The sequence below is a fragment of the Schistocerca americana genome, chromosome 5 (assembly GCF_021461395.2).
Source record: "Schistocerca americana isolate TAMUIC-IGC-003095 chromosome 5, iqSchAmer2.1, whole genome shotgun sequence".
In the NCBI taxonomy this organism is placed as follows: Eukaryota; Metazoa; Arthropoda; class Insecta; order Orthoptera; family Acrididae; genus Schistocerca; species Schistocerca americana.
The window spans coordinates 641062960-641075036 of NC_060123.1; positions in this window are offsets into that span (position 1 = coordinate 641062960).

A 12077-nucleotide genomic window follows, 5' to 3' on the forward strand; every position below is an offset into this window, starting at 1 on the left:
CTTGCATGTAGATGTATTGCAGGGGTATGAGCCATGAGGCAAGGGGTTGGAAGCAGTGGCGGAACAGATATGGACAAGGATATTGCGTAGGTTTGTTGGGTAGCTGAATACCACTGTGGGAGAGATGGAATGGATAGTGTGGTAGGTTATTCCTAATTTTAGGTCATGATGAGAGGCAGGCATTGCCCTGGCAGAGAATGTGACTCAGTTGCTCCAGTCCTGAATGGTATTGAGTCACAAGAGGAGTGCTCCTTTGTGGCCAGACAGTGGAAATGTAAGAGGTGGTAGGGGAGTGGAGAGAGAATGCACGGGAAACCTACAGTATTTCTGTACAGGACTGGGAGGGTAATTTCGATCTGTGAAGGCCTCATGACACCTGTGGCATATTTTGAGAGGGACTGCTTTTCACTAAAGATGCAACTGCCATGAGTGGTTAGGCTGTATGGAATAGTTGGCAGCTGTCAGAGTGGAGGTACTGTTGGTGACTGTCAGATCTCATATGGTCAAAGGTACTGATATAGCCATCTTTGAAGTGGAGGTCGTTGTTTAGGAAGGTGGTTTTTTGAGTTGAGGAGGACGAGGTGAAGTGAATGGCAGAGAAGGTGTTGAGGTTATGGAGGAATTTGGGTAGGGTATCCTCATCCTCAGTCCAGATCAAGATGATGTCATCAATGCATCTGAAACAGGTGAGGGGGTTTGGGATGCTGGGTTGTTAGGAGGGATTCCTCTAGATGGCTCATAAATAATAGTTGGCATAAGATGATATGATGCTAGTGCCCAATGATGTACCACTGATTTGTTTGTAGATGTTGCCTTGCGCCTACTTGAATGTGTGTGTTTTGAAAGTGAGATGAATAGATCTGTTAACTAATGCCCGCATCTCGTGGTCGTGCAGTAGCGTTCTCGCTTCCCACGCCTGGGTTCCCGGGTTCGATTCCTGGCGGGGTTAGGGATTTTCTCTGCCTCGTGATGGCTGGGTGTTGTGTGCTGTCCTTAGGTTAGTTAGGTTTAAGTAGTTCTAAGTTCTAGGGGACTGATGACCATAGATGTTAAGTCCCATAGTGCTCAGAGCCATTTGAACCATTTTTTGATAACTAATGAGGAGATACTGAACTGAACTGGAGAAGCAACTAATTTGTGGTGCAACTTGACCAAAATAAGGAATCAGTTGCAATTGGGCAGGGGGGGGGGGGGGGGGGGAGGACCAGGGCTTGAATGCAGCATTCATTTATTCATTCATTCATACATCATGTTATGTGACTCCTAATATGATGGAAAAGCTTTAGGGATGTGGAATGAGTCATGTTATACATTAAGACAAAGAAGCAACTGCGGCTGATTACCTCTGTAAAATATACTAACAGTAAATTATGCCTAACACTAATTTACTCAATCTGATAAATGTGGTTAATTGTTTCTAGATTATTTTAAGCATGTATGTTAGGAGAAAAACTGCTACTTTGAAAAAAAGACCCAAATTATCAAATTCTTGTAATCCTGCTGGATGTATCAATGGATCAATCAATGTAATTACAATTACAGTTACACTTACTTTCGGTGACATCAAAAGGCATGGTGTGGAGTAATACATCTGCTGGCACTTGGTCATGTGGGTAAACAGCAGTAGGTGTATGGCCTGCTTTGGGCCATCTCGCCTTCATTTGTCTCAGGTTACTGATGTGTACTACTTGCTCTCTACTGGACTTATTTATGATGATCTTGTGATCGGTGGCTATTTTATATGCACTGATTTGGATTTTGTTATTACTTGCTGTCAACTTTTGTGTGTGTTTTTTGTATGCAAGTGAATCCCAGTCAGATAAACTTACACTGTTCCACAGCACTAATATTTGAGCTATTTAATAAATCTACAGAGTGCTTTAATAGCCAAGAGGTATCCACCTCTGGAAATTGTTTTTTCTATTTAGTTAAGAAGAGTCAGGATGTATTAGATTCTGTGATTTATTTGTATGATTTATTTGTACTTATTTTTTGTTCAATGAAACCTGTGTTGTTGTTGAAGCAGGCTTAAAATAGTGGTGACAAATGTTGTTTGTAACTATAACCTACCTTGTGCTGAAATATGGCATATTGGCCACTTTACAGAATGTTACAACCTAGAAGTTTTTTGAGCTCGGGAAGTGACAGCTCAGCCAGCATAGTGAACTCATTTAATGAGCTCAAGAGGATTGGGAAGGATACCAGAAGCATTTATTTCCAGGCAAATGATATTAAGTGCCCTGAGAGACAACAATCTCTTTTATTATCTACTAATCCAAAGCTCTGTTACCTTGTGCAAAAATTGACCCCTTTCTCCGAACCATTAATGCTGTCTCTAACCACAACTCACTCACGTTTGAGTGAATATGTTACAGCAGAAATGCATGTGGCAGGCACTCATTTAGAATTCTTCCAGGATTATAAGGCAACATCAGACAGTTACCTGTGTGGACTGTAGACCTACAGGATCTAAGACGAAAATGCAAGTTTACATGTCCTTGTGGGAAACCCTATGCAAAATCATTAATACATAATGTGATTATCAGATTAGTACCAGACAGTGAAGTGCTTGCTCAAGCATTAACACAGTGAGATCCTTCTGTATCTGAATGTTGTGTTGTAAAGGATTTGGAGATTTCACAAGCAGCTCAGGTTACCTTTCCATAGAATATGATATATCAGAACTGTCATCTCAAATGGCACTTGCAGTATGACCTAGACAGTTGGATGGACAAATTGCAAAAATTTCACACTTTTCAGGTGGAAGTGAAATGACTGCCCCGTGACTGGCCAAACATCCAACCCTGCATCATTTCCATTTTTTTAACTCAGTCTAATCAAAATTTTTGTGAACTACCCAGTTGTTACAATTGTTTTTCCTTACACACTATGAGTAGTTGCCCACATTATAATGAAGTCTGTCAACATTGCTTTTGCCAGGGTCATGTAGCAGATGTTTGTCAGAGCTGATTGAGTAGCCAGCAGTAGAGTGCTCCAAAGAAAATAAATGACATCACAGATTCGAAGGTTGAACCCCACACCTTATGCTGCAAGCAGTGGTTTGTGATTCTCATTTTGATACAGGGGCTTCAATTTTGATTATTAGTTAGGCTGCGTATATCTGACTGGGGTCTCTGCTCTTCAAATCAGTAGCTGCTAAACTGTGGACTTACACTCATCATGAAATTCTGATACTATACCAGGTATTTCTGGAATTAACGTAAACACAAGTAACCAGGACCCTTTCTTTCTTGTCTGTAATGAATGTGCTGTTCCTTCCTCCCTCCCTTTTTTGGAGCAGTAGAAACCTAAGTGGAAAATTTCTTTGCCTCAGTGCACATAAGCCTTTGTTTTTTCTGCTCAACACTTAGTCCAAGCAATTGATAATACTGTCACATGTGCAGAAGTGGATTCTTTGTGTTTCCAATATGCTCACTGATTTTCTTTAGGTCTGGGAAATTCTTCTAATATTTTTGCCCACATTGCATTGAGAAAGTAGGCAGTAATGAAATTTTCCAAGGAATGCCAGATTCCTTTAGCTTTGCAAGATGAAGTTAAAGAAGAACTGGTTTGCTTAGAGTAGTACAGTGCTGTTCCAGATTCCTTAAAACAGATGTGTATAAGCTTTAGCCATTGTTTGGAAGCCAGGTAGTGTGTTACACTTTTGTGAGGACTTGAGAGATACAGTAAATGCCCATTTCAATATGATAAGCAGACAAAGTTGCAAAATAGCTCTTTTTATTACTTGATGATGACTAGTTTCAAGTTTTTATTCATAATCCATTCTAAAATCATCCATCCAATCAGCATAAATATTAACCCACATAGCAAGAAATCATGACAGTCATTATCCAAAGGAGCACAAATGCAGTTAATCATAAAACTGGACAGATACAAACAGAGTTTAAAGGGAGACATTGAAGTAAATCAAATGAGGGCTGCTACAATTTAGAGAACTGACATTTCAAACTGACTAAAAAATGATTATACTGTTGCCAACATATATTTCACATAAGGACCACACTGATAAGATACAAGAAATTAGGAATCATAAGGAGGCATATAGACAGTCATTTTTCCCTCACTCTATTTGAGAGTGGAACAGGATAGGAAATGATTAGTAGTGGTATAGGGTACCCTCTGCCACAAACCATATGGTGGCTTGATGTAGATACAAGGAAAAGAGGATCTTGTAATCCCACCAGACATATTGATGGGTTATCAACATGATTAACATATTTCCATTGAAGTCATAAGGTGCATTGTGGAGTGATACATCTGCTGTTGCCAGGTCACATGGGTAAACAACAGCTGCAGATTTAAAGAGTGCTACAGACTGTCTCGGCTGTACATGTATCAGTTCACTGACATGCTGTATGCCTTCCAGTGGATGTATTTATAATGACCTTGCAATATGTGGGTATTTTCTGGACATTGATTTGGACTTTGTTATTAGTTGTCATTGACATTTGGCTTGTGTGTGGATTTGTCTATTTCCCAGATGCAGTTCTGGCTGTCTCCATTCTCTGTTTTTGCATGTCATACCTTCCACATGCGCATGTGTGCTCCAAGATAGTGCTTCATATTTGAGTACTTCCCAGTTGGATAGAGGTACAGTGTTCTCCAGCACTAATGTTTGAGTTACTCAGTAAATCTCTAGAGCACTATAATGGACAAAAGTTATCCACCTCCAGAAGTTGTTGTTTCTGTTTAATTCAAGAAGAGTCAGGATCTATTATATTCTGTGATTAATTTGTGCTTGACTAGTGTTCAATAAAATCTGTATTGCTTAAGAAGCATACTTATGGCACCAATACTTCAAACAAAGTATTTTAACTTTACACACACGGCAAATAGCTTTCTTTATACTGACAAAATCAGGATCTGTCTGATATAAATATTTCATTTGAGCAGAATATACATTTCTGAGCCCAAGTTTTGTGATGTATTATAGGAGGGGTGCCTAATGAGGTATTATTTTACTTTGTGTTTGACTATGGGGGGATTTTCAGTTTCCAGTGTGATATCTATAGGCCATCTTTTGGAGACCTTTGCACCAGAATATAAAACTCCATACTGAACTGAAGAGATGGATGCATAATTCATATGGAAAGTATTTATACTTCTAGTACTGCAGTTGTTAAATTCTAATTATAGGTATTGGCATGCAAATGTAAGATTGCCTAGGTCTCTGGATGTGTTAGGTTATGAATTTTACACATTATTCTTACTGAACACTTCTGTAAGTCTTCTACAAGTCAACACAGCAGGCCAGACATCCATGTTCACAGCAGGCAGAACTGAGCTTTCTGGCTTACTTATCTACTTGCTGGTGCCACCACAGTTTATCATCAATCTGGATACCAAGGAACTTCATATACAGAACCTCTTCTGGTGTGTGCCCATTGGTATCTACTGCTGGTACCTATATGTCAGTTTTATATGTTTGGAATTGTTTTATGTGCAGTAGTGGCCGATTATCATGTGCTAATGTTCAAATGCCTACTGGTATGCAAATAAAATAGATGAAAACATGTTTTGTTGTACTCTCTCTGCAACAACTAGAAACCATTATCGAGTGCTGAAATGACAGTCTGCCATACTATGATCAACTCAAAGAAGCAACACAGCTGTTTTGTGCTGTGTGTGATCTGTTGAGATTTCATCCCTTCCAGTACCATGAATGCTAAGTTGCTCACAGCGCCAGGTCAGTTTTTTTTTAATTGCTTGTAGTGTATAGTGTAGGCATAGAGTATGACCACTTTTTAACTAACCATTGTCGCAACTGCACTGTAGGTGAGTGGGTGGTAAAGCACAGTTGGTAATTTGATAATAGAGGTTCGATTCCTGCTAGTACTAACTTTTTATTTTATTTCTTGCAATTTTAAATGATTAATTATAAAATTTAAAAATAAATGTTCAGTTTATGTATGTGAAATTATATTCAGTTTTGTTGTGATTACTAACCTTGTAAGTCAAAAGGCTATGGGCTAGATGGTGGTAAAACAACCGAGTGTAGAAGGAAATTTAGTATGAAAGTGTTTTCTGTGGATGATCTGTTAAAGAGGCCCTTTTTCAGTAGACCTCTGAAGGAGAAAGTGAGGTTTAAAGTGTTAGGTAGATGGACTTCAAATGTAAATCTAATAACAGAGGCATGTGGAATGAGCCTCTCCAATTTGGCTTACGTAATGCTTGAAATTTCAAAATGGTGCAAATATTTCGATCAGCTTCTTAACTGTCCAGTACAAATCCATAAGCTCAAATACTCAAACATTCATGAAAATCCAGATGAAGATTTATCCCCAGTTATCAAAGAAATCGAATTTTTGAGAAAATTCACTACAGAGCGGTATGAATATACCAGTAATATAGTGGGAACAACAATGTAGAAACACAATTTATGGCAAGCACAATACAAGAAGCACATCCATTCCCTGACACAGCTCAGAACACACTGCATTCTTTGGTCAAGTCACAGATATTGCCATCCTCAAATGCTATAGTTCGATCCGTGAAAGACAGTGGTTCACACATGTTGCATTACTGCCGGTTCCAAGGGAGAATTGTGTATGTGCCCCCACATGCTTTGTGCTTAATGAAAGCAGGTGTCCTGAAAATTCTCTCTCACTTGCTTTGCAGAATTTGTCACTTACCATCATCATCAGCTATGACAACTCCCAACAAATTGAATAAAAAGTCACTGAATAACTTGGTATGATCACATATAATGTTTTCATTGGTTACAATATTCATAGCAGAGCACTCAGAACATCGGTGAGAGCTCACTGGCTGTCAGGGAATGCATGAGGTAGGTGTGCGGAACAAGCCTAAACTCGACCACCATTGTTTGTGACCACAACTATAGTGGTGGTTGTAGGTATTGATAAACCCAGAAAGTTACTAAAATCTTATAAAGCTAGTGGAGAAGACAATCACAATCTAACATAAGAGTCAAGACACTCCATCTTGTTTTTGTTACCCACAATGATAGCAGCGTCCCAAGCAGCCAGCACGTGACACTTCTGAATACGATATCCAATGAACGTGAATACTGATGTTTATACTAATTTGTGACATAGCTTTTACAGTAGGTAGTGTATGAAGTGCCATAAAAATTGACAATAACTATAAAATGACACCATATTTGCCATCATTTAGTTTCCTAAGGACTGTGTGCTTTACAGGACAGTTTATTTACGATTATCTTGTAACATACAGACCATTACCAAAGAATGTTGTTTTCCTTTGGATATGAAGTCCCATGCTTCTTCACAGAGCATAGGGGAACGATGTGGGAGACCCACACCGGCATACTAAGCAAGGTCCTAATGGAGATTGTTTGCTGTTGCCTTCCTCCAACCATAATGGGGATGAATGATGATGATAAAGATGACACAACAACACCGTCATCTCAGGGAATGTGAAAATCCTTGACCCCGCTGGGAATCGAACCGGGGCCCCCGTGCTCGGGAAGCAAGAATGCTATTGCAAGGCCATGAGCTGTGGACTGTTTTCCTTTAATAACAAAAAATTACTAGTAAACACCAGAAGACCTGAGATTTTTCAGAAAGATATTGTATATCTAGCCAGCACAATGAAGTTTTGTTCACTATACTTTCAATCAAATCAGTGAATGTGGAACTTAAGAGACCTATGTGGAATGCAATTCCTACATTATTTAATGTACCAAATAAGCAAGGGGAAATAACACATAAATCACCAAAAGCAATAAAACCAAGATGGAACCAATTTCCTAATTGTTGCTATATCTGAGCCATAAACTGCAAGAATCTTCAACACCCTTGCTTTTGAAGCAAAAGTAAGTACATTCACAAAAACATTCATGTATTAGAAAGTGGAGTGAAGTGTTAGACTGGAGGAATCATTTGACTCCATACAAAGCTTTTATGTGTCAAAGAAAGTGTCTATGATAAAAACAACAGACAATAACAGAAATATATTCTTCTCATGCATGAAATACATGTTTACATTCTCTGGTTTTCAGCAGAATAAGCTGCAAATATACATGTATTTCAAAGTATTTCTGTGTATGTAAGTTGTAGCTTATGTCATGGAATTAGTGTGATTTGGCTGTTTTTTGCAATAATTCTTATCTCTTGGTAATTTACTAACCCATAGAATTCAAAAACATAACAAATATTTCATTATTTGAGTAGAAAATAATTAAAAACAGACATTATCCTTATGATACATGTGACAGTTTGCTTTTCACCACTTGGAGTGCTAGTGTCACACCAGGTAACAACTTTTGCACCAGTGTGTGTCATGATTGTATGTATGAGACTGTGACTCTATTACAGCAGAACTACTATCAAAAATAAAAACAAAATTAACTAAAATTAATATTTCTGAAAACTTGGAAAACAGAAACTCCCAGGAGAGGGATCAGTGGGGTTGATATGTCCACTACATAAGAAAGGCAATAATCAAGATGTTAATAACAAGAGGAATTTCTTTGCAACCAGTTGCATGTAACATGTTTTCCAGGATTATACTACAGTAGAAACAACATTGGAGATTAGTTTAGGTGAATATTAATGTGGTTTTAGGAACAGCAGATAATCTTCTAAACAAATATTTAGTTTGAAGTCAATCACTTGCCGCAAATTACTGGTTTCAAGAGGTCAGTATTTATCTATGAAATTGCATGTAGCATATTGTGCAAACTTAAGGGTATGAGGGATTTTTAAAGCACAATTGTGACTCTACAATGGATTAGTGGTCCAATGCATAGATTGGTAAGCTGTGGACCTTGGTTCAACTTCCACAGATACCATTTTCTTTCTTTTTTTTCATTTTACTTTATTCCTCACAATGTTAAACTATTAAATATAAAATTATATCTAAAAACAAAGATGATGTGACTTACCAAACAAAAGTGCTGGCAGGTCGACAGACACACAAACAAACACAAACATACACACAAAATTCAAGCTTTTGCAACAAACGGTTGCTTCATCAGGAAAGAGGGAAGGAGAAAGAAAGACGAAAGGATGTGGGTTTTAAGGGAGAGGGTAAGGAGTCATTCCAATCCCGGGAGCAGAAAGACTTACCTTATGGGGAAAAAAGGACAGGTATACACTCGCACACACACACACACATATCCATCCGCATGTCTGTGTATGTGCGGATGGATATGTGTGTGTGTGTGAGTGTATACCTGTCCTTTTTTCCCCCTAAGGTAATTCTTTCTACTCCCGGGATTGGAATGACTCCTTACCCTCTCCCTCAAAACCCACATCCTTTTGTCTTTCCCTCTTCTTCCCTCTTTCCTGATGAAGCAACCGTTTGTTGCGAAATCTTGAATTTTGTGTGTATGTTTGTGTGTCTATCGACCTGCCAGCACTTTCGTTTGGTAAGTCACATCATCTTTGTTTTTAGATATATTTTTCCCACGTGGAATGTTTCCCTCTATTATATAAATATAAAATTAAATATATTTAAACATAAAATTAATGTATTTGTAGTTATGATTAGTACCATTATAAGTCAAAAGGCTGTAGGCAACCACATTGTAGCACACTAGTATAATTTTATGTGAGCTACCACTGTTTATATATTTTCCAAGATTAAGAGTTAAAGTGTTGGCTGAGAACCAGTTGTAAATCCATTCGATTATTCTCCTGGGTGTCTATGTTATGGATGTGTTTGGACTTTTCATCAATACACTTGTCATCAGCACACATTACAGGTTTTAAAAATTTCTCTAATGTGCCAAGTAAACCACCATATTTAATGTTTCTCCCTCTGAATTTAATCTTATTCTTGATGTATCATTTGCTAGTGTAAACGTCTGTTTTCTTTTGTTAAGATATGACTTCATTCATACTAGGGGAAGACTTTTAAAGCCAATCATTTTAGTTTCCTTGGCAGAATTTTATAATCTGCAGTTCTGCATCATGAAAGGCCTTGCCAAGACACCAGGAAATGTCAACAGTATGATTTTTTTTTAGTTATACTAAAACTGAGTTTGTGGGAGGAGGAGGAGGAGGAGGTGGAGGAGGAGGAGGTCATGGAAAGGGTGGGTAAGTTGTAGGTAGTTAATGTTTAACGTCCCGTCGACAACGAGGTCATTAGAGACGGAGCGCAAGCTCGGGTTAGGGAAGGATTGGGAAGGAAATCGGCCGTGCCCTTTCAAAGGAACCATCCCGGCATTTGCCTGAAACGATTTTAGGGAAATCACGGAAAACCTAAATCAGGATGGTTGGAGACGGGATTGAACCGTTGTCCTCCCGAATGCGAGTCCAGTGTGCCAGCCACTGCGCCACCTCACTCGGTGGGTGGGTAAGGAATATCCGAAAGGTCATGAAGAGAAGACGAAGACTACTGAGATCAAGGCATGTGGTGACAGAGATGTGGGGTGCAGAGACAGATGTAGAACTCCTGCATTCTCATTAGAGAAGCCTTTATGGAACTGAAACTGGGCTGTTGTTAAATTTTTTTCTTAGAATGGTGATTCAGTATTTTGTTATAAGCAACTTTCTCAAAAACTTTTGCATATGAGCAGCAAAATTGATTTCTGGTGGTAGAGTATTCATACCTGCCTATGTAAGTTTACTTTATGTAACTTTATTTAGATTCACTTCCAATGGACAATTTTTTTGTCTCCTTGTTTTTAGCTACTGTTAGGGAGAATTCATTGTATCTATTAGCCAATCATTTTAATTTTGTATCTGCTGTCACACTGCTACTATCATCTGTGAGTTCAAAATCATTTTCTTTGCCAAGTTTATTAATTTTGTGAATTTTTGAATATTTCATCCATAAAGGATGGCATTATGAGGGCTGCAATTGTTGGTAAATACAAATTATACAGTTTTCCACATCAGTCACTTATTTATTTTCCCACTGCGTATTTTGATGGTTCACACCCACATCTTCAGGTGGAGAACCTTTTGGTTCCATAGTTGATGTGAGTGAAGAGCACAGGTGCCTTTTCACAGAAGCAGACCAATGGCATCTATTATCCATTTCATAATGATTAACTCCGGACTCTGAGCTCGTATTTTTGTTACATCGCATGACAAACATAGGTGTGTTGCACCTTTCTGGAATTGTGGAAACATTTACTTCTATTTAGTGTATGAATATAATATTTTGGCTGAAAAGGGGCTGACATACACGATAATATTTAAGAAAAAGCATGCTTTTTTGAGCTTTTTTCAATGAATGTCAACTTTAAGGAGCCATATAATCCAGTCAATAATTAGGAGAAATTTTCCTCTGCACAGTTTAAAAATACAGCCATTTTCTACTTACAGGCAGATTGGATTTTCATTGAAAGTGTTAATGCTATTGTTGCCTTTCACTGCTGTTATGTTTTTATGCATGTAACTGTACATAAAGTGCTCATTTCATATCTCTAATTTACTTGCTTTTGTGTCCTTATACCCTGCATGCCAGTGTATGCTATGTTGCTGGAGCTCTGAACAGTTATGTCCATTTTAGTGTTCATGGATGCAGAGTTTAAATTAGGGCTTCCCGACAGATACGAAAAATCATGCTGTCATTTGCTGTTTTGTGCTCATGTGAGACAGTCTTCATGATATAATTAGTTACCTTGTACTTGTGTAAAACAATGCATCGTTTATAGAGTGTGGAAAGTCCCTAGTGGTCAGTGCACATGCTTTCTTTGAGGCCAAAAGAACAGGGTGCAAGTACTGTGAAGGACCTTGTGATGCGACGTAGTCGTGTGACACAGTGTTATCAAAACCTGGCAGAGTTTGAAAGGGCTTATTGTGGGTCTCTTTGTGCAATGTCCATATTCAAGGGTCATTCATGTGTGATGATGACTCTGTGTTGGACTGCATGGGAATTTGAGAGCTGGTATACTTGTCCTCAAGATTCTGGTCAACCACACCTGACCACCTCATGGGAGGATTGCCACACTGTGCTCCAACCAAATCGTATCTCATTTGCATCTGTACCTACCATCTGAAAACAAATAATGGTCTCCCTGCAACATTCTGTGTCATCCCACACCATTAATCAGATACTAGTGACTATCAGAGTAGGGAATTACCATCCTGTGTGTAGGCTGTTGCTAACATTGCAAC